This window comes from Cyprinodon tularosa, unplaced genomic scaffold (assembly GCF_016077235.1).
Source record: "Cyprinodon tularosa strain WSP-4 unplaced genomic scaffold, ASM1607723v1 ctg76, whole genome shotgun sequence".
Classification (NCBI taxonomy): Eukaryota; Metazoa; Chordata; class Actinopteri; order Cyprinodontiformes; family Cyprinodontidae; genus Cyprinodon; species Cyprinodon tularosa.
In genome coordinates this window covers 3,024,677-3,050,136 of record NW_024039518.1, presented here as the reverse complement: position 1 = coordinate 3,050,136, position 25,460 = coordinate 3,024,677, and the positions used below count along the sequence as shown (strand labels likewise).

The window sequence follows — 25,460 nt, the reverse complement described above, 5'->3', positions numbered from 1 at the left end:
CTGTTGCTCCTATTCTATGGAGCAATTTACCTTTACTGATTAGATCTGCCCATAGCCTGGATCCTTTAAATCGCTTCTCTGAACTAATTTTTATGCCTTGGCATTTATTTGAAGTAGTGTTCTGATACTCTGTATCTGTAAATATGTAGCTGTGTAGAAATCGACATAGAAAGATGTATCTAATCTAGTCTCAAATATTAAGCCTTGAGCTCAGTATACTGTACTAGATAATGATCTGTGATTTATTCTTGAAAACAAGGGGAAATTATTTCTGGATTCTATTTTTTACTTTGTGCTTTAATGAGGAGTAACCAGAGACACAGGCTGTATTTAAAGTGTTGATGTGATGCTTTCATCCTAACCTTTATTGAGCATTAAGATATACCTTGTCCTTGACAGATTTAAATAACCACTCTGATCATACTCCTTCCTTCACTGCTCTTAAAGAAACAGTGAACAATCATCAATGGTTAGGAGAACATGAACTGAATCATCTCTCTTAACCCGCTTCATGCTCAGGAAGGAGTATCACAACCTCATCATCGTGGTTAGCGAGACCATACTAGTTAGAAGCACATTTCTCAAGTCAATAACTATAGAAATGATCCCTGAAAGTATAGTCTTAACATTAACCTGCTCTCTCCAACCTACTAATATTAAGGTCCTAACAGTCTCAGCAGTGGTGCAGACAGCATATAGAGCTCTACGTACACAAAGTAAAATGAATGCACATTTCAAAATCAAGAGGCCATAAAACTTCCAACAGCTTTGAGTTTGCAGGACCTTTTGAATTTGCTGTGCAATCATGTATTCACATATTTGCACCTCTAGGCCGCTGTAACTGATTCAGTTTTACTCATACTCTGAAAAAAAAACCTTTGGGGGGAATAAAATACCTTAAATTTTTTTTGTAATTGTAAACAATAATATCGAAGCTCCTAGTCTACTACAATTTACAAAATAAACAATAAAAACATAGTTATGTCAAAAAGTGGTGTGTAAAGCAAGTGTGTGTAGAAAGAGTTTTGTCTCTACAGCATCTAAACATAAAATAATAGGCAACCTCTGCTTTAAAACTGTCGTGTTGAATTGGAGCATGGCTTCCTATTTCTAATGGGGTGTTGGAGTGATTCAACAATTCTGTCAGCTCCATTAAAATATGGAATTTTAATTAACTCAAGAGCTTTTATTTTACTTTCTAGTTCATCATAAGAGTTTGTTTTTGTCCTTTCAGCTCTTCTTTCCCCATTTGTTTGAGAGTAATCAGAGGAAAGCTGGATTTGAAAGGATTATGTTATATTTTGCAAACCTTTACTTAATATGAATTATTTTGTCTTTAACAGATTTAAATAACCACTCTGATCATACTCCTTCCATCACTGATCCATAGCAGACAGTGAATGATCATCAATGGTTAGGAGAACATGAACTGAATCATCTCTCTTATCCCGCTTCGCCCTCAGGAAGGAGCATCACAACCTCATCATCGTGGTTAGCGAGACCATACTAGTTAGAAGCACTTTTCTCAAGTCAATAACTATAGAAATGATCCCTGAAAGTATAGTCTTAACATCAACCTGCTCTCTCCAACCTACTAATATTAAGGTCCTAACAGTCTCAGCAGTGGTGCAGACAGCATATAGAGCAAAAAATAACAACAAAAAAGTCAAATTAACGCAGACATCAAAATCAAAATCCTTTTGTATTTGCTGGAAACTCATGTATTGACAGTGCATTTGCCCCCCCACCCAATGTAACTGATTGTATTGTTTTAGTTCACTCATACTGTCATTAAAACACCAACAAAAAACACTTTTGGGGATATTAAAATATTTTAAATATTTGTATAACTTTTTATAAATTGGATTAAAAGGCCTGTTCTACAAGTATTTACAGTATTAAACTACTACTTGATGTATTTATAGAGAAAAATGAAAACATTATACTTCATTGAAATAATGGAACCAGGAAGCATGACCATATAAGGCCTATATCGGCCTCGTTACACTGGCTACTCGTCCTTTATCAAATAGATTATAAGATTATTTAATTAATTAATAAAGTTTTAAATGGGCTAGCTCCCCCTTATCTTCAGAACCTTTTAAAATTTCAGTCAGTGTCCAGAACCATATGATCAAATAACCAGCTACTATTGACAGTTTCTCTGACTCGACTTAAGAAGAAAGGAGATCAGGTGTTTTCTGTCGTTGCTCCTATTCTATGGAGCAATTAACCTTTACTGATTAGATCTGCCCATAGCCTGGATCCTTTTAAATCGCTTCTCAGAACTAATTTTTATGCCTTGGCATTTATTTTAAGTAGTGTTTTAATATTCTACATTTATCAACTTGTGTTATTGCCGTTATTGTACAGAACTCTGGTGCAGCTTTACACCAGTTTTTAAAATACTAAATACAGGTGCTGGTCATAAAATTAGAATATCATGAAAAAGTAGATTGATTTCAGTAATTCCATTTAAAAAGTGAAACTTGTATATTATATTCATACATTACATACAAACTCATATATTTCAGATGTTTATTTTGTTTAATTTTGATGATTACAAATGACAACAAATGAAAATCTCAAATTCATCATATCAGAAAATTAGAATATTACTGAAGACCAATAAAAACAAAGGATTTATAGAAATGTTGGCCAACTGAAAAGTATGAACATGAAAAGTATGAGCATGTACAGCACTCAGTATTTAGTTGGGCCTCCTTTGGCCTGTATTACTGCAGCAATGCGGCGTGGCATGGAGTCGATCAGTCTGTGGCACTGCTCAGGTGTTATGATAGCCCAGGTTGCTCTAATAGTGGCTTTTAGCTCTTCTGAATTGTTGGGTCTGGTGTATTGCATCTTCTTCTTCACAATACCCCATAGATTTTCTATGGGGTTAAGGTCAGGAGAGTTTGCTGGCCAATTAAGAACAGGGATACCATGGTCCTTCAACCAGGTACTGGTAGCTTTGGCATTGTGTGCAGGTGCCAAGTCCTGTTGGAAAATGAAATCTGCATCTCCAAAAAGTTGGTCAGCTGCAGGAAGCATGAAGTGCTCTAAAACTTCCTGGTATGTGGCTGCGTTGACCCTGGACCTCAGAAAACACAATGGACCAACACCAGCAGATGACATGGCACCCCAAACCATCACTGACTGTGGAAACTTTACACTGGACTTCAAGCAACGTGGATGAAGTGCCTCTCTTCTTTTCCTCCAGACTCTGGGACCTTGATTTCCAAAGGAAATGCAAAATTTACTTTCATCAGAGAACATGACTTTGGACCACTCACCAGCAGTCCAGTCCTGTTTCTCTTTAGCCCAGGCAAGACGCTTCTGACGCTGTCTGTGGTTCAAGAGTGGCTTGACACAAGGAATGCGACAGCAGAAACCCATGTCTTTCATACGTCTGTGTGTGGTGGTTCTTGAAGCACTCACTCCAGCTGCAGTCCACTCTTTGTGAATCTCCCCCGTATTTTTTAAATGGGTTTTGTTTCACAATCCTCTCCAGGGTGCGGTTATCTCTCTTGCTTGTACACTTTTTTCGACCACATCTTTTCCTTCCCTTCGCCTCTCTATTAATGTGCTTGGACACTGAGCTCTGTGAACAGCCAGCCTCTTTAGCGATGACCTTTTGTGTCTTGCCCTCCTTGTGCAAGGTGTCGATGGTCGTCTTTTGGACAACTGTCAAGTCAGCAGTCTTCCCCATGATTGTGTAGCCTATAGAACTAGACTGAAAGACCATTTAAAGGCTTTTGCAGGTGGTTTGAGTTAATTAGCTGATTAGAGTGTGGCACCAGGGGCCATCAATTTTGAACCTTTTCACAATATTCTAATTTTCTGATGTGATGAATTTGAGATTTTCATTTGTTGTCATTTGTAATCATCAAAATTAAACAAAATAAACATCTGAAATATATGAGTTTGTATGTAATGTATGAATATAATATACAAGTTTCACTTTTTAAATGGAATTACTGAAATCAATCTACTTTTTCATGATATTCTAATTTTATGACCAGCACCTGTACATAAATATGACATTGACAAATATATAGTTGTGTAGAAATCGACATAGCAAGATATATCTAATCTAGTTTCAAATATTAAGCCTTGAGCTCAGTATACTGTACTAGATAAGGATCAGTTATTTATACTTGAAAACAAGGGGAAATTATTTTTGGATTCTATTTTTTACTTTGTGCTTTAATGAGGAGTAACCAGAGACACAGGCTGTATTTAAAGTGTTGATGTGATGCTTTCATCCTAACCTTTATTGAGCATTAAGATATACCTTGTCCTTGACAGATTTAAATAACCACTCTGATCATACTCCTTCCTTCACTGCTCTTAAAGAAACAGTGAACAATCATCAATGGTTAGGAGAACATGAACTGAATCATCTCTCTTAACCCGCTTCATGCTCAGGAAGGAGTATCACAACCTCATCATCGTGGTTAGCGAGACCATACTAGTTAGAAGCACATTTCTCAAGTCAATAACTATAGAAATGATCCCTGAAAGTATAGTCTTAACATTAACCTGCTCTCTCCAACCTACTAATATTAAGGTCCTAACAGTCTCAGCAGTGGTGCAGACAGCATATAGAGCTCTACGTACACAAAGTAAAATGAATGCACATTTCAAAATCAAGAGGCCATAAAACTTCCAACAGCTTTGAGTTTGCAGGACCTTTTGAATTTGCTGTGCAATCATGTATTCACATATTTGCACCTCTAGGCCGCTGTAACTGATTCAGTTTTACTCATACTCTGAAAAAAAAACCTTTGGGGGGAATAAAATACCTTAAATTTTTTTTGTAATTGTAAACAATAATATCGAAGCTCCTAGTCTACTACAATTTACAAAATAAACAATAAAAACATAGTTATGTCAAAAAGTGGTGTGTAAAGCAAGTGTGTGTAGAAAGAGTTTTGTCTCTACAGCATCTAAACATAAAATAATAGGCAACCTCTGCTTTAAAACTGTCGTGTTGAATTGGAGCATGGCTTCCTATTTCTAATGGGGTGTTGGAGTGATTCAACAATTCTGTCAGCTCCATTAAAATATGGAATTTTAATTAACTCAAGAGCTTTTATTTTACTTTCTAGTTCATCATAAGAGTTTGTTTTTGTCCTTTCAGCTCTTCTTTCCCCATTTGTTTGAGAGTAATCAGAGGAAAGCTGGATTTGAAAGGATTATGTTATATTTTGCAAACCTTTACTTAATATGAATTATTTTGTCTTTAACAGATTTAAATAACCACTCTGATCATACTCCTTCCATCACTGATCCATAGCAGACAGTGAATGATCATCAATGGTTAGGAGAACATGAACTGAATCATCTCTCTTATCCCGCTTCGCCCTCAGGAAGGAGCATCACAACCTCATCATCGTGGTTAGCGAGACCATACTAGTTAGAAGCACTTTTCTCAAGTCAATAACTATAGAAATGATCCCTGAAAGTATAGTCTTAACATCAACCTGCTCTCTCCAACCTACTAATATTAAGGTCCTAACAGTCTCAGCAGTGGTGCAGACAGCATATAGAGCAAAAAATAACAACAAAAAAGTCAAATTAACGCAGACATCAAAATCAAAATCCTTTTGTATTTGCTGGAAACTCATGTATTGACAGTGCATTTGCCCCCCCACCCAATGTAACTGATTGTATTGTTTTAGTTCACTCATACTGTCATTAAAACACCAACAAAAAACACTTTTGGGGATATTAAAATATTTTAAATATTTGTATAACTTTTTATAAATTGGATTAAAAGGCCTGTTCTACAAGTATTTACAGTATTAAACTACTACTTGATGTATTTATAGAGAAAAATGAAAACATTATACTTCATTGAAATAATGGAACCAGGAAGCATGACCATATAAGGCCTATATCGGCCTCGTTACACTGGCTACTCGTCCTTTATCAAATAGATTATAAGATTATTTTATTAATTAATAAAGTTTTAAATGGGCTAGCTCCCCCTTATCTTCAGAACCTTTTAAAATTTCAGTCAGTGTCCAGAACCATATGATCAAATAACCAGCTACTATTGACAGTTTCTCTGACTCGACTTAAGAAGAAAGGAGATCAGGTGTTTTCTGTCGTTGCTCCTATTCTATGGAGCAATTAACCTTTACTGATTAGATCTGCCCATAGCCTGGATCCTTTTAAATCGCTTCTCAGAACTAATTTTTATGCCTTGGCATTTATTTTAAGTAGTGTTTTAATATTCTACATTTATCAACTTGTGTTATTGCCGTTATTGTACAGAACTCTGGTGCAGCTTTACACCAGTTTTTAAAATACTAAATACAGGTGCTGGTCATAAAATTAGAATATCATGAAAAAGTAGATTGATTTCAGTAATTCCATTTAAAAAGTGAAACTTGTATATTATATTCATACATTACATACAAACTCATATATTTCAGATGTTTATTTTGTTTAATTTTGATGATTACAAATGACAACAAATGAAAATCTCAAATTCATCATATCAGAAAATTAGAATATTACTGAAGACCAATAAAAACAAAGGATTTATAGAAATGTTGGCCAACTGAAAAGTATGAACATGAAAAGTATGAGCATGTACAGCACTCAGTATTTAGTTGGGCCTCCTTTGGCCTGTATTACTGCAGCAATGCGGCGTGGCATGGAGTCGATCAGTCTGTGGCACTGCTCAGGTGTTATGATAGCCCAGGTTGCTCTAATAGTGGCTTTTAGCTCTTCTGAATTGTTGGGTCTGGTGTATTGCATCTTCTTCTTCACAATACCCCATAGATTTTCTATGGGGTTAAGGTCAGGAGAGTTTGCTGGCCAATTAAGAACAGGGATACCATGGTCCTTCAACCAGGTACTGGTAGCTTTGGCACTGTGTGCAGGTGCCAAGTCCTGTTGGAAAATGAAATCTGCATCTCCAAAAAGTTGGTCAGCTGCAGGAAGCATGAAGTGCTCTAAAACTTCCTGGTATGTGGCTGCGTTGACCCTGGACCTCAGAAAACACAATGGACCAACACCAGCAGATGACATGGCACCCCAAACCATCACTGACTGTGGAAACTTTACACTGGACTTCAAGCAACGTGGATGAAGTGCCTCTCTTCTTTTCCTCCAGACTCTGGGACCTTGATTTCCAAAGGAAATGCAAAATTTACTTTCATCAGAGAACATGACTTTGGACCACTCACCAGCAGTCCAGTCCTGTTTCTCTTTAGCCCAGGCAAGACGCTTCTGACGCTGTCTGTGGTTCAAGAGTGGCTTGACACAAGGAATGCGACAGCAGAAACCCATGTCTTTCATACGTCTGTGTGTGGTGGTTCTTGAAGCACTCACTCCAGCTGCAGTCCACTCTTTGTGAATCTCCCCCGTATTTTTTAAATGGGTTTTGTTTCACAATCCTCTCCAGGGTGCGGTTATCTCTCTTGCTTGTACACTTTTTTCGACCACATCTTTTCCTTCCCTTCGCCTCTCTATTAATGTGCTTGGACACTGAGCTCTGTGAACAGCCAGCCTCTTTAGCGATGACCTTTTGTGTCTTGCCCTCCTTGTGCAAGGTGTCAATGGTCGTCTTTTGGACAACTGTCAAGTCAGCAGTCTTCCCCATGATTGTGTAGCCTATAGAACTAGACTGAAAGACCATTTAAAGGCTTTTGCAGGTGGTTTGAGTTAATTAGCTGATTAGAGTGTGGCACCAGGGGCCATCAATTTTGAACCTTTTCACAATATTCTAATTTTCTGATGTGATGAATTTGAGATTTTCATTTGTTGTCATTTGTAATCATCAAAATTAAACAAAATAAACATCTGAAATATATGAGTTTGTATGTAATGTATGAATATAATATACAAGTTTCACTTTTTAAATGGAATTACTGAAATCAATCTACTTTTTCATGATATTCTAATTTTATGACCAGCACCTGTACATAAATATGACATTGACAAATATATAGTTGTGTAGAAATCGACATAGCAAGATATATCTAATCTAGTTTCAAATATTAAGCCTTGAGCTCAGTATACTGTACTAGATAAGGATCAGTTATTTATACTTGAAAACAAGGGGAAATTATTTTTGGATTTTATTTTTTTACATTGTGCTTTAATGAAGAGTAATCAGAGACACAGGCTGTATTTAAAGTGTTGATGTGATGCTTTCCACCTAACCTTTATTGAGCATTAAGATATACCTTGTCCTTGACAGATTTAAATAACCACTCTGATCATACTCCTTCCTTCACTGCTCTTAAAGAAACAGTGAATGTTCATCAATGGTTAAGAGAACATGAACTGAAACATCTCTCTTAACCCGCTTCACGCTCAGAAAGGAGCATCACAACCTCATCATCGTGGTTAGCGAGACCATACTAGTTAGAAGCACATTTCTCAAGTCAATAACTATAGAAACGATCCCTGAAAGTATAGTCTTAACATTAACCTGCTCTCTCCAACCTACTAATATTAAGGTCCTAACAGTCTCAGCAGTGGTGCAGACAGCATATAGAGCTCTATGTACACAAAGTAACATTGTAGACAATAATAGTGAAGCTCCTGGTCCAATACCATTACAAAATAAAAAATAAAACATAATTATCTAATGAAGTATCATGTAAAGAAAGTAAATGTTATGGATTATTTTATAATATTTAAATGTTTTGTCTCTACAGCATATAAACATAAAATAATAGGCAACTTTTGGAGCATGCCTTTCAGCACCACATTTCTGAAAAATCTGTCAGCTCCATTATTTTACAAAAAAAAAAAAAACACATGAAAAGTTGTTTATTGGTCTGACACAGAATGAATGAAGCTTATCTGAAATGAATATTTATATTATAGTGAATTAAATTGTGCAGATTGGACTCACCTGGTTCAGTGGCTGGTAGAACAACTACAGGACATAGAGATGACTTGATGGCTCCACATCTCCCACCTCTGCCAACATTTCATGGATTGTTGCTCCTTTGCTAAACATTTCATTATAATCCATTCATAACTTCTCCAGTTATCCTGCACACAGACAGACAGACAGACACAAACTGGACTGAAAACATAACCTCCTTTGGGAGATAAAAATGTACCTAATCTATTCACAAATGTCAAGCTTTGTGTTCAGTATACTGTACTAGATAAGGATTAGTGAGTTAGACTGAAAAACACAGAATTTAAATTTACTTAAAAATGAATGCAAATTATTTTTGGTTTTCTTAGTTTATCAGAATAGTTTGTTTTTGGAACTTAAAGCTCTGCTTGCCCCATTACTTTCAGAGTAATCACAGACATATTTAAGTTAACAGTGTGGTCTTATACTGTACAATTAACCCCTATTTAAAAGGAATACTAAATAAAATTTAGTTAACTTGTATTAAACAGATTTAAACAACCACTCTGAACAGACTCCTTCCTTTACTGCTCTTAAAGAAACAGTGAACAATCATCAATGGTTAGGAGAACATGAACTGAATCATCTCTCTTAACCCGCTTCACGCTCAGGAAGGAGTATCACAACCTCATCATCGTGGTTAGCGAGACCATACTAGTTAGAAGCACATTTCTCAAGACAATAACTATAGAAATGATCCCTGAAAGTATAGTCTTAACATTAACCTGCTCTCTCCAACCTACTAATATTAAGGTCCTAACAGTCTCAGCAGTGGTGCAGACAGCATATAGAGCAAAAAACAACAACAAAAAAAGTCAAATTAATGCACATATCAAAATCAAGACGCCATAAAGCTTCCAACAGCTTTGAGTTTGCAGGACCTTTTGAATTTGCGGTGCAATCATGTATTCACATATTTGCACCTCAATTCCACTGTAACTGATTCAGTTTTACTCATACTCTGAAAAAAAACCTTTGGGGGGAATAAAATACATTAAACTGTTTTTTGTAATTGGAAACAATAATAATGAAGCTCCTAGTCTACTACAATTCACAAGATAAACAATAAAAAACATAGTTATGTCATAAAGTGGTGTGTAAAGCAAGTGTGTGTAGAAAGAGTTTTGTCTCTACAGCATCTAAACATAAAATAATAGGCAACCTCTGCTTTAAAACTGTCGTGTTGAATTGGAGCATGACTTCCTATTTCTAATGGGGGGTTGGAGTGATTCAACAATTCTGTCAGCTCCATTAAAATATCGAATTTTAATTTACTCAAGAGCTTTTATTTTAGTTTCTATTTTATCATAACAGTTTGTTTTTGTCCTTTCAGCTCTGCTTTCCCCATTTCTTTGAGAGTAATCAGAGGAAAGCTGGATTTGAAAGGATTATGTTATATTTGCAAACCTTCTTTACTTAATATGAATAATTATTTTGTCTTTAACAGATTTAAATAACCACTCTGATCATACTCCTTCCATCACAGATCCATAGAAGACAGTGAATGATAATCAATGGTTAGGAGAACATGAACTGAATCATCTCTCTTAACCCGCTTCACGCTCAGGAAGGAGCATCACAACCTCATCATCGTGGTCAGCGAGACCATACTAGTTTTAAGCACATTTCTCAAGTCAATAACTATAGAAATGATCCCTGAAAGTATAGTCTTAACATTAACCTGCTCTCTCCAACCTACTAATATTAAGGTCCTAACAGTCTCAGCAGTGGTGCAGACAGCATATAGAGCTCTACGTACACAAAGTAAAATCAAGAAGCCATAAAACTCCCAACAGCTTTGAGTTTGCAGGACCTTTTGAATTTGCTGTGCAATCATGTATTCACATATTTGCACCTCTAGGCCACTGTAACTGATTCAGTTTTACTCATACTCTGAAAAAAAAAAAACCTTCAGGGGGTATAAAATAAATTTAATTTGTTTTTTTATTGTAAACAATAATAATGAAGCTCCCGGTCTACTACAATTTACAAAATAAACAATAAAAAACATATTTATGTCATAAAGTGGTGTATAAAGCAAGTGTGTGTAGAAAGAGTTTTGTCTGTACAGCATCTAAACATAAAATAATAGGCAACTTTTGGAGCATGCCTTCCAGCACCACATTTCTGACAAATCTGTCAACTGCATTATTAAAAAAAATAAATGAATAAATAAACACATGAAAAGTTGTTTATTGGTCTGACACAGAATGAATGAAGCTGATCTGAAATGAATATTTATATGATAGTGAATTAAATTGTGCAGATTGGACTCACCTGGTTCAGTGGCTGGTAGAACAACTACAGGACATAGAGATGACTTGATGGCTCCACATCTCCCACCTCTGCCAACATTTCATGGATTGTTGCTCCTTTGCTAAACATTTCATTATAATCCATTCATAACTTCTCCAGTTATCCTGCACACAGACAGACAGACAGACACAAACTGGACTGAAAACATAACCTCCTTTGGGAGGTAAAAATGTACCTAATCTATTCACAAATGTCAAGCTTTGTGTTCAGTATACTGTACTAGATAAGGATTAGTGAGTTAGACTGAAAAATACAGAATTTAAATTGACTTAAAAATGAATGCAAACAGTTTTTGATTTTTTTTATCAGAATAATTTGCTTTTGGAAGTTGAGGGTCTGCTTATCCATATCTTTAAGAGTAATCACAGAAATATAAATTAAAAGTGTGGTCCTATATTGTACAATTAACCCCTATTTAAAATAATTACTAAATTTGTCTTTAACAGATTTAAATAATCACTCTGATCATACTCCTTCCTTCACTGATCCATAGAAGAGAGTGAATAATCATCAATGGTTAGGAGAACATGAACTGAATCATCTCTCTTAACCCGCTTCACGCTCAGGAAAGAGCATCACAACCTCATCATCGTGGTTAGCGAGACCATACTAGTTAGAAGCACATTTCTCAAGTCAATAACTATAGAAATGATCCCTGAAAGTATAGTCTTAACATTAACCTGCTCTCTCCAACCTACTAATATTAAGGTCCTAACAGTCTCAGCAGTGGTGCAGACAGCATATAGAGAAAAAAATAACAACAAAAAAGTCAAATTAATGCAGACATCAAAATCAAAATCCTTTTGTATTTGCTGGAAACTCATGTATTGACAGTGCATTTGCTCCCCCCACCCAATGTAACTGATTCTATTGTTTTAGTTCACTCATACTGTCATTAAAAGCCCAACAAAAAACACTTTTGGGGATATTAAAATATTTCAAATATTTGTATAACTTTTTATAAATTGGATTAAAAGGCCTGTTCTACAAGTATTTACAGTATTAAACTACTACTTGATGTATTTATAGAGAAAAATGAAAACATTATACTTCATTGAAATAATGGAACCAGGAAGCATGACCATATAAGGCCTATATCGGCCTCGTTACACTGGCTACTCGTCCTTTATCAAATAGATTTGAAGATTTTCTTATTAATTTGTAAAGTTTTAAATGGGTTAGCTCCCCCTTATCTTCAGAACCTTTTAAAAATTCAGTCAGTGTCCAGAACCATACGATCAAATAACCAGCTACTATTGACAGTTTCTCTGACTCGACTTAAGAAGAAAGGAGATCAGGTGTTTTCTGCTGTTGCTCCTATTCTATGGAGCAATTTACCTTTACTGATTAGATCTGCCCATAGCCTGGATCCTTTTAAATCGCTTCTCTGTACTAATTTTTATGCCTTGGCATTTATTTGAAGTAGTGTTTTAATATTCTACAATTATCAACTTGTGTTATTGTCGTTATTCTACAGAACTCTGGTGCAGCTTTACCCCAGTTTATAAAATACTAAATACGACATTAAGAAATATATAGCTGTGTAGAAATCAACATAGAAAGCTGTATCTAATCTATTCTCAAATATTAAGCCTTGAGCTCAGTATACTTCACTAGATAAGAATCCGTGATTTAAGATATACCTTGTCCTTAACAGATAAATAACCACTCTGATCATACGCCTTCCTTCACTGTTCTTAAAGAAACAGTGAACAATCATCAATGGTTAAGAGCACATGAACTGAATCATCTCTCTTAACCCGCTTCACGCTCAGGAAGGAGCATCACAAACTCATCATCGTGGTTAGCGAGACCATACTAGTTAGAAGCACATTTCTCAAGTCAACAACTATAGAAATGATCCCTGAAAGTATAGTCTTAACATCAACCTGCTCTCTCCAACCTACTAATATTAAGGCCCTAACAGTCTCAGCAGTGGTGCAGACAGCATATAGAGCTCTACGTACACAAAGTAACATTGTAGACAGTAAGAGTGAAGCTCCTGGTCCAATACAATTTACAAAATAAAAAATAAAACATAATTATCTAATAAAGTAGCATATAAAGAAAGTAAATGTTATGGATTATTTTATAATATTTGAATGTTTTGTCTCTACAGCATCTAAACATAAAATAATAGGCAACTTTTTGAGCATTCCTTCCAGCACCACATTTCTGACAAATCTGTCAGCTCAATTATTAAAAAAAAAAAACACATGAAAAGCTGTTTATTAGTCTGACACAGAATGAATGAAGCTGATCTGAAATGAATATTTATATGATAGTGAATTAAATTGTGCAGATTGGACTCACCTGGTTCAGTGGCTGGTAGAACAACTACAGGACATAGAGATGACTTGATGGCTCCACATCTCCCACCTCTGCCAACATTTCATGGATTGTTGCTCCTTTGCTAAACATTTCATTATAATCCATTCATAACTTCTCCAGTTATCCTGCACACAGACAGACAGACAGACACAAACTGGACTGAAAACATAACCTCCTTTGGGAGGTAAAAATGTACCTAATCTATTCATAAATGTCAAGCTTAGTGCTCAGTATACTGTACTAGAAAAGGATTAGTGAGTTAGACTGAAAAACACACAATTTAAATTGACTTAAAAATGAATGCAAACAGTTTTTTATTTTCTTAGTTTATCAGAATAATTTGCTTTTGGAACTTAAAGGTCTGCTTAACCATTTCTTTAAGAGTAATCAGAGAAATATAATTTAAAAACTTTAAATTAAAAGTGTGGTCCTATACTGTACAATTGACCCCTATTTAAAATGACTACTAAATTTGTATTAAACAGATTCAAATAACCACTCTGATCATACTCCTTCCTTCACTGCTCTTAAAGAAACAGTGAACAATCATCAATGGTTAGGAGAACATGAACTGAATCATCTCTCTTAACCCGCTTCACGCTCAGGAAGGAGCATCACAACCTCATCATCGTGGTTAGCGAGACCATACTAGTTAGAAGCACATTTCTCAAGTCAATAACTATAGAAATGATCCCTGAAAGTATAGTCTTAACATTAACCTGCTCTCTCCAACCTACTAATATTAAGGCCCTAACAGTCTCAGCAGTGGTGCAGACAGCATATAGAGCTCTACGTACATAAAGTAAAATTAATGCACATATCAAAATTAAAACACCATCAAGGCATCAAATGCTTTGAAAATAACTTCTCCAGTTATTGTGCACACAGACAGACAGACGAACATTAACTGGACTAAAACCATTATCTCTTTTAGGAAGTAAAAATGTACTTAATCTACTCACAAATGTCAAACTTAATTTAAGTTAAAAGTAGAGTCTTAAACTGCACACTTAACACCTATATAAAAGTAATGCTAAATTTGTATTTAACAGACTTAAATAACCACTCTGATCATACTCCTTCCTTCACTGTTCCTAAAGAAACAGTGAACAATCATCAATGGTTAGGAGAACATGAACTGAATCATCTCTCTTAACCCGCTTCACGCTCAGGAAGGAGCATCACAACCTCATCATCGTGGTTAGCGAGACCATACTAGTTAGAAGCACATTTCTCAAGTCAATAACTATAGAAATGATCCCTGAAAGTATAGTCTTAACATTAACCTGCTCTCTCCAACCTACTAATATTAAGGTCCTAACAGTCTCAGCAGTGGTGCAGACAGCATATAGAGCTCTTCGTACACAAAGTAAAATGAATGCACATATCAAAATCAAGACGCCATAAAACTCCCAACAGCTTTGAGTTTGCAGGACCTTTTGAATTTGCTGTGCAATCATGTATTCACATATTTGCACCTCTAGGCCGCTGTAACTGATTCAGTTTTACTCATACTCTGAAAAAAAAACCTTCAGGGGGAATAAAATACATTAAATTGTTTTTTGTAATCGTAAAAAATAATATCGAAGCGCCTAGTCTACTACAACTTACAAAATAAACAATAAAAAAACATAGTTATGTCATAAAATGGTGTGTAAAGCAAGTGTGTGTAGAAAGAGTTTTGTCTCTACATCATCTAAACATAAAATAGGCAACTCCTACTTTAAAACTGTCCTGTTGAATTGGAGCATGGCTTCCTATTTCTAATGGGGTGTTGGAGTGATTCAACAATTCTGTCAGCTCCATTAAAATATGGAATTTTAATTAACTCAAGAGCTTTTATTTTACTTTCTAGTTCAAAAGAGTTTGTTTTTGTCCTTTCAGCTCTGCTTTACCCAATTTTTTGAGAGTGATCAGAGGAATGCTGGATTTGAAAGGATTATGTTATATTTTTCAAACCTTCTTTACTTAATATGATTTATTTTGTCTTTAACAGACTTAAATAACCACTCTGATCATGCTCCTTCCATCACTGTTCCAAAGGAATCAGTGAACAATCATCAATGGTTAGGAGAACATGAACTGAATCATCTCTCTTAACCCGCTTCGCGCTCAGGAAGGAGCATCACAACCTCATCATCGTGGTTAGCGAGACCATACTAGTTAGAAGCACATTTCTCAAGTCAATAACTATAGAAACGATCCCTGAAAGTATAGTCTTAACATTAACCTGCTCTCTCCAACCTACTAATATTAAGGTCCTAACAGTCTCAGCAGTGGTGCAGACAGCATATAGAGCTCTATGTACACAAAGTAACATTGTAGACAATAATAGTGAAGCTCCTGGTCCAATACCATTACAAAATAAAAAATAAAACATAATTATCTAATGAAGTATCATGTAAAGAAAGTAAATGTTATGGATTATTTTATAATATTTAAATGTTTTGTCTCCACAGCATATAAACATAAAATAATAGGCAACTTTTGGAGCATGCCTTTCAGCACCACATTTCTGAAAAATCTGTCAGCTCCATTATTTTACAAAAAAAAAAAAAACACATGAAAAGTTGTTTATTGGTCTGACACAGAATGAATGAAGCTGATCTGAAATGAATATTTATAAGATAGTGAATTAAATTGTGCAGATTGGACTCACCTGGTTCAGTGGCTGGTAGAACAACTACAGGACATAGAGATGACTTGATGGCTCCACATCTCCCACCTCTGCCAACATTTCATGGATTGTTGCTCCTTTGCTAAACATTTCATTATAATCCATTCATAACTTCTCCAGTTATCCTGCACACAGACAGACAGACAGACACAAACTGGACTGAAAACATAACCTCCTTTGGGAGATAAAAATGTACCTAATCTATTCACAAATGTCAAGCTTTGTGTTCAGTATACTGTACTAGATAAGGATTAGTGAGTTAGACTGAAAAACACAGAATTTAAATTTACTTAAAAATGAATGCAAATTATTTTTGGTTTTCTTAGTTTATCAGAATAGTTTGTTTTTGGAACTTAAAGCTCTGCTTGCCCCATTACTTTCAGAGTAATCACAGACATATTTAAGTTAACAGTGTGGTCTTATACTGTACAATTAACCCCTATTTAAAAGGAATACTAAATAAAATTTAGTTAACTTGTATTAAACAGATTTAAACAACCACTCTGAACAGACTCCTTCCTTTACTGCTCTTAAAGAAACAGTGAACAATCATCAATGGTTAGGAGAACATGAACTGAATCATCTCTCTTAACCCGCTTCACGCTCAGGAAGGAGTATCACAACCTCATCATCATGGTTAGCGAGACCATACTAGTTAGAAGCACATTTCTCAAGTCAATAACTATAGAAATGATCCCTGAAAGTATAGTCTTAACATTAACCTGCTCTCTCCAACCTACTAATATTAAGGTCCTAACAGTCTCAGCAGTGGTGCAGACAGCATATAGAGCAAAAAACAACAACAAAAAAAGTCAAATTAATGCACATATCAAAATCAAGACGCCATAAAGCTTCCAACAGCTTTGAGTTTGCAGGACCTTTTGAATTTGCGGTGCAATCATGTATTCACATATTTGCACCTCAATTCCACTGTAACTGATTCAGTTTTACTCATACTCTGAAAAAAAAAACCTTTGGGGGGAATAAAATACATTAAATTGTTTTTTGTAATTGGAAACAATAATAATGAAGCTCCTGGTCTACTACAATTCACAAGATAAACAATAAAAAACACAGTTATGTCATAAAGTGGTGTGTAAAGCAAGTGTGTGTAGAAAGATCTCTACAGCATCTAAACATAAAATAATAGGCAACTTCTACTTTAAAACTGTCCTGTTGAATTGGAGCATGACTTCCTATTTCTAATGGGGGGTTGGAGTGATTCAACAATTCTGTCAGCTCCATTAAAATATGGAATTTTAATTAACTCAAGAGCTATTATTTTATTTTCTATTTTATCATAACAGTTTGTTTTTGTCCTTTCAGCTTTGCTTTCCCCATTTCTTTGAGAGCAATCAGAGGAATGCTGGATTTGAAAGGATTATGTCATATCTTGCAAACCTCTCTTACATAAGATAAATATTAATTATGTCTCTAACAAGTTTAAATAACCACTCTGATCATACTCCTTCCATCGCTGATCTACAGAAGCCAGTGAACGGTCATCAATGGTTAGGAGAACATGAACTGAATCATCTCTCTTAACCCGCTTCACGCTCAAGAAGGAGCATCACAACCTCATCATCGTGGTTAGCGAGACCATACTAGTTAGAAGCACATTTCTCAAGTCAATAACTATAGAAATGATCCCTGAAAGTATAGTCTTAACATCAACCTGCTCTCTCCAACCTACTAACATTAAGGTCCTAACAGTCTCAGCAGTGGTGCAGACAGCATATAGAGCTCTACGTACACAAAGTAAAATTAATGCACATATCAAAATTAAAACACCATCAAGGCATCAAATGCTTTGAAAATAACTTCTCCAGTTATTGTGCACACAGACAGACAGACAAACATTAACTGGACTAAAACCATTATCTCTTTTAGGAAGTAAAAATGTACTTAATCTACTCACAAATGTCAAACTTAATTTAAGTTAAAAGTAGAGTCTTAAACTGCACACTTAACACCTATATAAAAGTAATGCTAAATTTGTATTTAACAGACTTAAATAACCACTCTGATCATACTCCTTCCTTCACTGTTCCTAAAGAAACAGTGAACAATCATCAATGGTTAGGAGAACATGAACTGAATCATCTCTCTTAACCCGCTTCACGCTCAGGAAGGAGCATCACAACCTCATCATCGTGGTTAGCGAGACCATACTAGTTAGAAGCACATTTCTCAAGTCAATAACTATAGAAATGATCCCTGAAAGTATAGTCTTAACATTAACCTGCTCTCTCCAACCTACTAATATTAAGGTCCTAACAGTCTCAGCAGTGGTGCAGACAGCATATAGAGCTCTTCGTACACAAAGTAAAATTAATGCACATATCAAAATCAAGACGCCATAAAACTCCCAACAGCTTTGAGTTTGCAGGACCTTTTGAATTTGCTGTGCAATCATGTATTCACATATTTGCACCTCTAGGCCGCTGTAACTGATTCAGTTTTACTCATACTCTGAAAAAAAAACCTTTGGGGGGAATAAAATACCTTAAATTTTTTTTGTAATTGTAAACAATAATATCGAAGCTCCTAGTCTACTACAATTTACAAAATAAACAATAAAAACATAGTTATGTCAAAAAGTGGTGTGTAAAGCAAGTGTGTGTAGAAAGAGTTTTGTCTCTACATCATCTAAACATAAAATAGGCAACTCCTACTTTAAAACTGTCGTGTTGAATTGGAGCATGGCTTCCTATTTCTAATGGGGTGTTGGAGTGATTCAACAATTCTGTCAGCTCCATTAAAATGTGGAATTTTAATTAACTCAAGAGCTTTTATTTTACTTTCTAGTTCAAAAGAGTTTGTTTTTGTCCTTTCAGCTCTGCTTTACCCAATTTTTTGAGAGTGATCAGAGGAATGCTGGATTTGAAAGGATTATGTTATATTTTTCAAACCTTCTTTACTTAATATGATTTATTTTGTCTTTAACAGACTTAAATAACCACTCTGATCATGCTCCTTCCATCACTGTTCCAAAGGAATCAGTGAACAATCATCAATGGTTAGGAGAACATGAACTGAATCATCTCTCTTAACCCGCTTCGCGCTCAGGAAGGAGCATCACAACCTCATCATCGTGGTTAGCGAGACCATACTAGTTAGAAGCACATTTCTCAAGTCAATAACTATAGAAATGATCCCTGAAAGTATAGTCTTAACATCAACCTGCTCTCTCCAACCTACTAATATTAAGGTCCTAACAGTCTCAGCAGTGGTGCAGACAGCATATAGAGCTCTACGTACACAAAGTAAAATTAATGCACATATAAAAATCAAGAAGCCATAAAATTTCCAACAGCTTTGAGTTTGCAGGACCTTTTGAATTTGCTGTGCAATCATGTATTCACATATTTGCACCTCTAGGCCGCTGTAACTGATTCAGTTTTACTCATACTCTGAAAAAAAAAACCTTCAGGGGGATTAAAATAAATTTAATTTGTTTTTTTATTGTAAACAATAATAATGAAGCTCCTGGTCTACTACAATTTACAAATTAACAATAAAAAACATATTTATGTCATAAAGTGGTGTGTAAAGCAAGTGTGTGTAGAAAGAGTTTTGTCTCTGCAGCATCTAAACATAAAATAATAGACAACTTTTGGAGCATGCCTTCCAGCGCCCGATTTCTGACAAATCTGTCAGCTCCATTATTTAAAAAATAAAATAAAATAAATAAACACATGGAAAGTTGTTTATTGTTCTGACACAGAATGAATGAAGCTGATCTGAAATGAATATTTATATGATAGTGAATTAAATTGTGCAGATTGGACTCACCTGGTTCAGTGGCTGGTAGAACAACTACAGGACATAGAGATGACTTGATGGCTCCACATCTCCCACCTCTGCCAACATTTCATGGATTGTTGCTCCTTTGCTAAACATTTCATTATAATCCATTCATAACTTCTCCAGTTATCCTGCACACAGACAGACAGACAGACAGACAAACACAAACTGGACTGAAAACATAACCTCCTTTGGGAGATAAAAATGTACCTAATCTATTCACAAATGTCAAGCTTTGTGTTCAGTATACTGTACTAGATAAGGATTAGTGAGTTAGACTGAAGAATACAGAATATAAATTGACTTAAAAATGAAGGAAATTTTTTGTTGTTGTTAGTTTATCACAAGTTTGTTTTTGCCCTTTCAGCTCTGCTTTCCCCATTTCTTTGAGAGTAATCAGAGGAATGCTGGATTTGAAAGGATTATGTTATATTTTGCAAACTTCCTTTACTTAATATGAATAACATTTTTGTATTAAACAGATTTAAATAACCACTCTGATCATACTCCTTCCATCACTGTTTTTAAAGAAACAGTGAATGATCATCAATGGTTAGGAGCAAATGAACTGAATCATCTCTCTTAACCCGCTTCACGCTCAGGAAGGAGCATCACAACCTCATCATCGTGGTTAGCGAGATCATACTATCTAGAAGCACATTTCTCAAGTCAATAACTATAGAAATGATCCCTGAAAGTATAGTCTTAACTTTTTTCTACTCATCCCTACCTATAAGTACTAGCGTCACAGCCATCTTAGTGATGGTGCAGACAACACGTGCAGCTCTACACACATATGCAGTAAAATACAACCACATACCGATATCAAACCCATTTAAAAATCCAGATATGATTGAGTGATACTATGAAATTTACAATTGTAACACTCCATGTGGCGAATGTGTATGTGTTTAATAGGACGTAATATTTCGCATCAGTTTATCACATCACGAACCGGTAGATTGCAGTAGTGTTCTTTGACAAACACTGATGTATCCAGAAAAGTACATTCAAAAGAAATTACTCTTCATTAAAAACAATTATTTATTGAACAGTATGTAATAACTTGATATTTAAAGTACTCTCAGCCGTTTGTATCCTGGACATGACCGGACTTTTTTTACCTAAGCTTTGAGCTCTACACTTGTAGGCCACAAAGTTGGGTTGTACTCTAAAATAAAGAGCTCATGTTATCAAAACGCTATATTAAAATACTTTCTCACAATTAATCTCTTTCACAATTCATAACTTAATTCTGTCATCATCCATAATTCAGGTGTGCACTGTAAGAGTTGAGTTAAATTTATATTTTACCACTTTGTTATCCACTCTGATCATACTCCTCCCTTCGCTGTTCCCTAGGAAACAGTGAACGGTCATCAATGGTTAAAAGCACATGAACTGAATCATCTCTCTTAACCCGCATCGCGCTCAGGAAGGAGTATCACAACCTCATCATCGTGGTTAGCGAGACCATACAGATTGGAAGCACATTTCTCAAGTCAATAACTATAGAAATGATCCCTGAAAGTATAGTCTTAACTCTTCTCTGCTCATCCCCACCTATAAGTACTAGCGTCATAGTCATCTTAGTGATGGTGCAGACAACACGTCGAGCTCTACACACATTTGCAGTAAAATACAAACACATACCGATATCAGCTCCATTTAAAAATCAAGATATGATTGACAGATACTATGAAATGTACAATTTTAACACTATGTGGTGAATCTGCATGTGTTTAATAGGACGTAATATTTCGCATCAGTTTGTGACGTCACGAACCGGTAGATTGCAGTAGTGCTCTTTGACAAACACTGATGTCTCCAGAAAAGCACATTCAAATGAAATGATTTCATTAAAAACACTTATTTATTGAACAGTATGTAATAACTTGAAATTGAAAGTACTTTCAGACGTTCTTATCCTGAATATGACCGGACTTTCTTTTTCTGGGCTTTGAGTTGTACACATGTCGGTAAGATAGTGAAGTTGTACTCTAAAATAAAGAACTCATGTTATCAAAACATGATTTGAAATTACTTTGTCCAAATTAATCTAATTCACAATACATAACTCAATCTTACCATTAATAACTTAAGAGTAAGCTGTAATGTATGAGAACATAGTGAATCACTTATGCTCACTATTATATTTTTAATTTAACTTTTTACCTCTTCCGAAAACCACTCTGAACATACTCCTCCCTTCGCTGTTCCCTAGGAAACAGTGAACGGTCATCAATGGTTAAGAAACATGAACTGAATCATCTCTCTTAACCCGCTTCACGCTCAGGATGGAGTATCACAAACTCATCATCGTGGTTAGCAAGACCATAGAGTTTAGAAGCACATTTCTCAAGTCAATAACTATAGAAATGATCCCTGAAAGTATAGTCTTAACTCTTCTCTACTCATCCCCACTTATAAGTACTAGCGTCACAGCCATCTTAGTGATGGTGCAGACAACACGTCGAGCTCTACACACATTTGCAGTAAATTACAACCACATACCGATATCAGCTCCATTTAAAAATCCAGATATGATTGACAGATACTATGAAATGTACAATTTTAACACTATGTGGTGAATCTGCATGTGTTTAATAGGACGTAATATTTCGCATCAGTTTGTGACGTCACGAACCGGTAGATTGCAGTAGTGTTCTTTGACAAACACGGATGTCTTCAGTAAAGCACACTCAAATAAAATGACTCTTAATTAGAAACACTTATTTATCGAACAGTATGTAATAACTTGATATTCAAACTATTCTCAGACGTTTTTATCATGAAAATGACCGGACTTTTTCCCCCCTAAGCTTTGAGCTCTACACGTGTAGGTAAAATAGTTAAGTTATACTCTAAAATAAAGAGCTCTAAAATAAAGAGCTCATGTTATCAAAACATGACTTGAAATTACTTTCTCCAAATTAGTCTCATTCACAATACGTAACTCAGTCTCACCATTAACAACTTAAGAGCATACTGTAATGTATGAGAACGTAGTGATTCACTCATGCTCACTGTTACATTTTTAATTTAACTTTATACCTCTTCCGGAAACCACTCTGAACATACTCCTCCCCTCGCTGTTCCCTAGGAAACAGCGAACGGTCATCAATGGTTAAAAGCACATGAACTGAATCATCTCTCTTAACCCGCATCGCGCTCAGGAAGGAGCATCACAACCTCATCATCGTGGTTAGCGAGACCATACAGTTTGGAAGCACATTTCTCAAGTCAATAACTATAGAAATGATCCCTGAAAGTATAGTCTTAACTCTTCTCTGCTCATCCCCACCTATAAGTACTAGCGTCACAGCCATCTTAGTGATGGTGCAGACAACACGCGCAGCTCTACACACATTTGTAGTAAAATACAACCACATACCGATATCAAACCCATTTTAAAATCTAAATAGCTATGTATGATTGATTGTTACTATGGAATGTGCTATTTTAATACACCATGTGGTGAATTTGTATGTGTTTAATAGTATGCAATATTTCGCATCACAGTTTCCAATCATTCGCTACATATAACAACTAATATAACTAATTCATGAACCCTGTTTGCAAAATATAACCAGTAAACACATTAATAGGAGTTATAAATTGTATATCATCTCCCATAGTGCATTGCAAATTCGTGCCTCGTCTCTCATTGGCCGCCCAAGAGCTATGCTTAGAGCAGCAAAGGCAGAATCCCACATTTTCATCTGAAGTATAAATTGTTGTTGAAAATAAATTGCTCTTATAATATTCTATAGCAACGATTGATATTTTGACTTTACATAGATACACTGCCATCAAATAATCTAAGATATGAAAACAGCTCGCGAGTGCACCGATTTTAACTACCGACTAGAAACTAGGGCATTAGAATATGTTCCTTCTAACAGACATTTAGATAATCTCTAACAGATTGAAAGCCAAGAGGCCTCCTGAAAATAATGTTTAATAATACTGGGTTCTCCATGGTTTTTTAAACTGGGCTATTCAAAAAAAAGTAAATTTCCAAGTCAAAAATTGTATCACTTGACAATTTACTCCTAATGGAAAGAAAATGTGCTTATCATAAAATCCAAGCACAGCAGATGAAACGTATTAGTCTTATTTTTTTTTTTTTTACCGACGTAACAACTTAAACAATCCATATTTTCTTCATGATAAAAAATATTACTAATAAAAACATAGTCAGAAAATTATTAGGTTTAAAAACCAAAATATAAGGGCTTCCTAAACCACCTAGCATCAGTTGTCATTCCTTCACACGTCTACTTTGCATAAGGACAGTTGAATTTTGGGTTTTACTAAACTTGTAATTTAGAAGTGTTGCAAAAATAAAACAAATAAAAAATTTATAAATGGATAAGAAATTCGAAATAATTTATATATAATGTTAGAGCTGACCTTGCTAACACGGTATAGCTAGGTAAACATCAAGAAGTTAAATGTGACACCCGTAGAAGCTTTATGGGGTGATATTACTTATGTAATAAAATAAATATGAACATTTTTGAATGAACAAAATTAATAATTTAACATAAAAACCTGTACTCACCGTTTAAATACCTCATTTGATGGTCTTGCGCACGCATAATTACAGAGGGGTGAACTTAAACTGCCCAAACGGTGCGTTCACGGTCCATCGAAATAGGGTAATTCATTATTCTGAGTGTTAAATGTCAAATTTTAAACAGATGCGGGAGATGTTTTGTGAATACGCTACAGTCAATTAAGTACAGAAAAAATATAATCCATTTAAGCCATAGCCAAGAAGTTTCAGGGTGTCAAACGTTTGCTTTATAGTGTTTATACTGAACCATAGAAATTTAAATGTTCAATACTGCAGTTTCCTCACTCTAACTCTTCTTTACGTACTCATATGATATCCAATTAGGCAAAAAAAAAAAAAAAAAAAAAAAAAAAAAATCATGACATTTTAACTTTTTTTTTTTTAGTACATCTGTGAATCTACTTTGCCTTATGATAATCATTTCCATTTTTTCTGTTTTCAATTGTGCTGCTTTTGAAACAATTCAGTATGGCATTTTCAGCTTTAATAAGTTAATTTTATATTATATATTCTGTTAATAAAGCTCTTAATAATGAATGTTGTTACCCACTTAGAAGATAAAGATTTAACTGAATTTGACTTCAAATTAAATGTACTATCTCTGTTATTGCATATCGTCACCTTCTTAAAATAATCGCATAAGTCATTTTTCCAGGTTTTCCAGGAAACACAAAATATTCCCCCAGAAATTTAAATGATCACATAAAATAATAATTTAAGTCTGTAAGTATGTATCAAAGGATGATGTTTGACATAATAAGAACACTTTTTTCTTTTCATAATGACTAAGATTAAATAAATGACTTAGGCATTTTTTGGACCACACCTTTGATGACATAGGCAAAATTAAC

The 25,460-nt window shown here is 35.1% G+C and overlaps 20 non-coding genes across 20 annotated transcripts; all 20 read right to left on the bottom strand.

Annotated features, from left to right (window-relative positions):
* Nucleotides 1-408: 408 nt before the first annotated feature.
* On the bottom strand, nucleotides 409-624 carry LOC119773471. The gene has a single exon (XR_005279417.1). It is a non-coding gene; the product is annotated as a small nucleolar RNA U3 (small nucleolar RNA).
* Nucleotides 625-1,352: 728 nt separating this feature from the next.
* On the bottom strand, nucleotides 1,353-1,568 carry LOC119773464. The gene has a single exon (XR_005279410.1). It is a non-coding gene; the product is annotated as a small nucleolar RNA U3 (small nucleolar RNA).
* Nucleotides 1,569-4,317: 2,749 nt separating this feature from the next.
* On the bottom strand, nucleotides 4,318-4,533 carry LOC119773461. The gene has a single exon (XR_005279407.1). It is a non-coding gene; the product is annotated as a small nucleolar RNA U3 (small nucleolar RNA).
* A 728-nt stretch (nucleotides 4,534-5,261) lies between these two features.
* Nucleotides 5,262-5,477, bottom strand: LOC119773463. Its single transcript, XR_005279409.1, has one exon. It is a non-coding gene; the product is annotated as a small nucleolar RNA U3 (small nucleolar RNA).
* Nucleotides 5,478-8,227: 2,750 nt separating this feature from the next.
* On the bottom strand, nucleotides 8,228-8,443 carry LOC119773460. The gene has a single exon (XR_005279406.1). It is a non-coding gene; the product is annotated as a small nucleolar RNA U3 (small nucleolar RNA).
* A 953-nt stretch (nucleotides 8,444-9,396) lies between these two features.
* LOC119773446 lies at nucleotides 9,397-9,612 on the bottom strand. The gene has a single exon (XR_005279394.1). It is a non-coding gene; the product is annotated as a small nucleolar RNA U3 (small nucleolar RNA).
* A 740-nt stretch (nucleotides 9,613-10,352) lies between these two features.
* LOC119773462 lies at nucleotides 10,353-10,568 on the bottom strand. The gene has a single exon (XR_005279408.1). It is a non-coding gene; the product is annotated as a small nucleolar RNA U3 (small nucleolar RNA).
* Nucleotides 10,569-11,667: 1,099 nt separating this feature from the next.
* Nucleotides 11,668-11,883, bottom strand: LOC119773466. The gene has a single exon (XR_005279412.1). It is a non-coding gene; the product is annotated as a small nucleolar RNA U3 (small nucleolar RNA).
* A 993-nt stretch (nucleotides 11,884-12,876) lies between these two features.
* On the bottom strand, nucleotides 12,877-13,092 carry LOC119773447. The gene has a single exon (XR_005279395.1). It is a non-coding gene; the product is annotated as a small nucleolar RNA U3 (small nucleolar RNA).
* Nucleotides 13,093-14,037: 945 nt separating this feature from the next.
* On the bottom strand, nucleotides 14,038-14,253 carry LOC119773440. Its single transcript, XR_005279388.1, has one exon. It is a non-coding gene; the product is annotated as a small nucleolar RNA U3 (small nucleolar RNA).
* Nucleotides 14,254-14,604: 351 nt separating this feature from the next.
* LOC119773439 lies at nucleotides 14,605-14,820 on the bottom strand. Its single transcript, XR_005279387.1, has one exon. It is a non-coding gene; the product is annotated as a small nucleolar RNA U3 (small nucleolar RNA).
* Nucleotides 14,821-15,548: 728 nt separating this feature from the next.
* On the bottom strand, nucleotides 15,549-15,764 carry LOC119773450. Its single transcript, XR_005279397.1, has one exon. It is a non-coding gene; the product is annotated as a small nucleolar RNA U3 (small nucleolar RNA).
* A 953-nt stretch (nucleotides 15,765-16,717) lies between these two features.
* Nucleotides 16,718-16,933, bottom strand: LOC119773451. The gene has a single exon (XR_005279398.1). It is a non-coding gene; the product is annotated as a small nucleolar RNA U3 (small nucleolar RNA).
* Nucleotides 16,934-17,670: 737 nt separating this feature from the next.
* LOC119773453 lies at nucleotides 17,671-17,886 on the bottom strand. The gene has a single exon (XR_005279400.1). It is a non-coding gene; the product is annotated as a small nucleolar RNA U3 (small nucleolar RNA).
* Nucleotides 17,887-18,237: 351 nt separating this feature from the next.
* LOC119773472 lies at nucleotides 18,238-18,453 on the bottom strand. The gene has a single exon (XR_005279418.1). It is a non-coding gene; the product is annotated as a small nucleolar RNA U3 (small nucleolar RNA).
* A 725-nt stretch (nucleotides 18,454-19,178) lies between these two features.
* On the bottom strand, nucleotides 19,179-19,394 carry LOC119773443. The gene has a single exon (XR_005279391.1). It is a non-coding gene; the product is annotated as a small nucleolar RNA U3 (small nucleolar RNA).
* A 1,124-nt stretch (nucleotides 19,395-20,518) lies between these two features.
* LOC119773445 lies at nucleotides 20,519-20,734 on the bottom strand. The gene has a single exon (XR_005279393.1). It is a non-coding gene; the product is annotated as a small nucleolar RNA U3 (small nucleolar RNA).
* Nucleotides 20,735-21,351: 617 nt separating this feature from the next.
* On the bottom strand, nucleotides 21,352-21,567 carry LOC119773458. Its single transcript, XR_005279404.1, has one exon. It is a non-coding gene; the product is annotated as a small nucleolar RNA U3 (small nucleolar RNA).
* Nucleotides 21,568-22,213: 646 nt separating this feature from the next.
* On the bottom strand, nucleotides 22,214-22,428 carry LOC119773459. Its single transcript, XR_005279405.1, has one exon. It is a non-coding gene; the product is annotated as a small nucleolar RNA U3 (small nucleolar RNA).
* Nucleotides 22,429-23,092: 664 nt separating this feature from the next.
* LOC119773452 lies at nucleotides 23,093-23,308 on the bottom strand. Its single transcript, XR_005279399.1, has one exon. It is a non-coding gene; the product is annotated as a small nucleolar RNA U3 (small nucleolar RNA).
* Nucleotides 23,309-25,460: the final 2,152 nt, after the last annotated feature.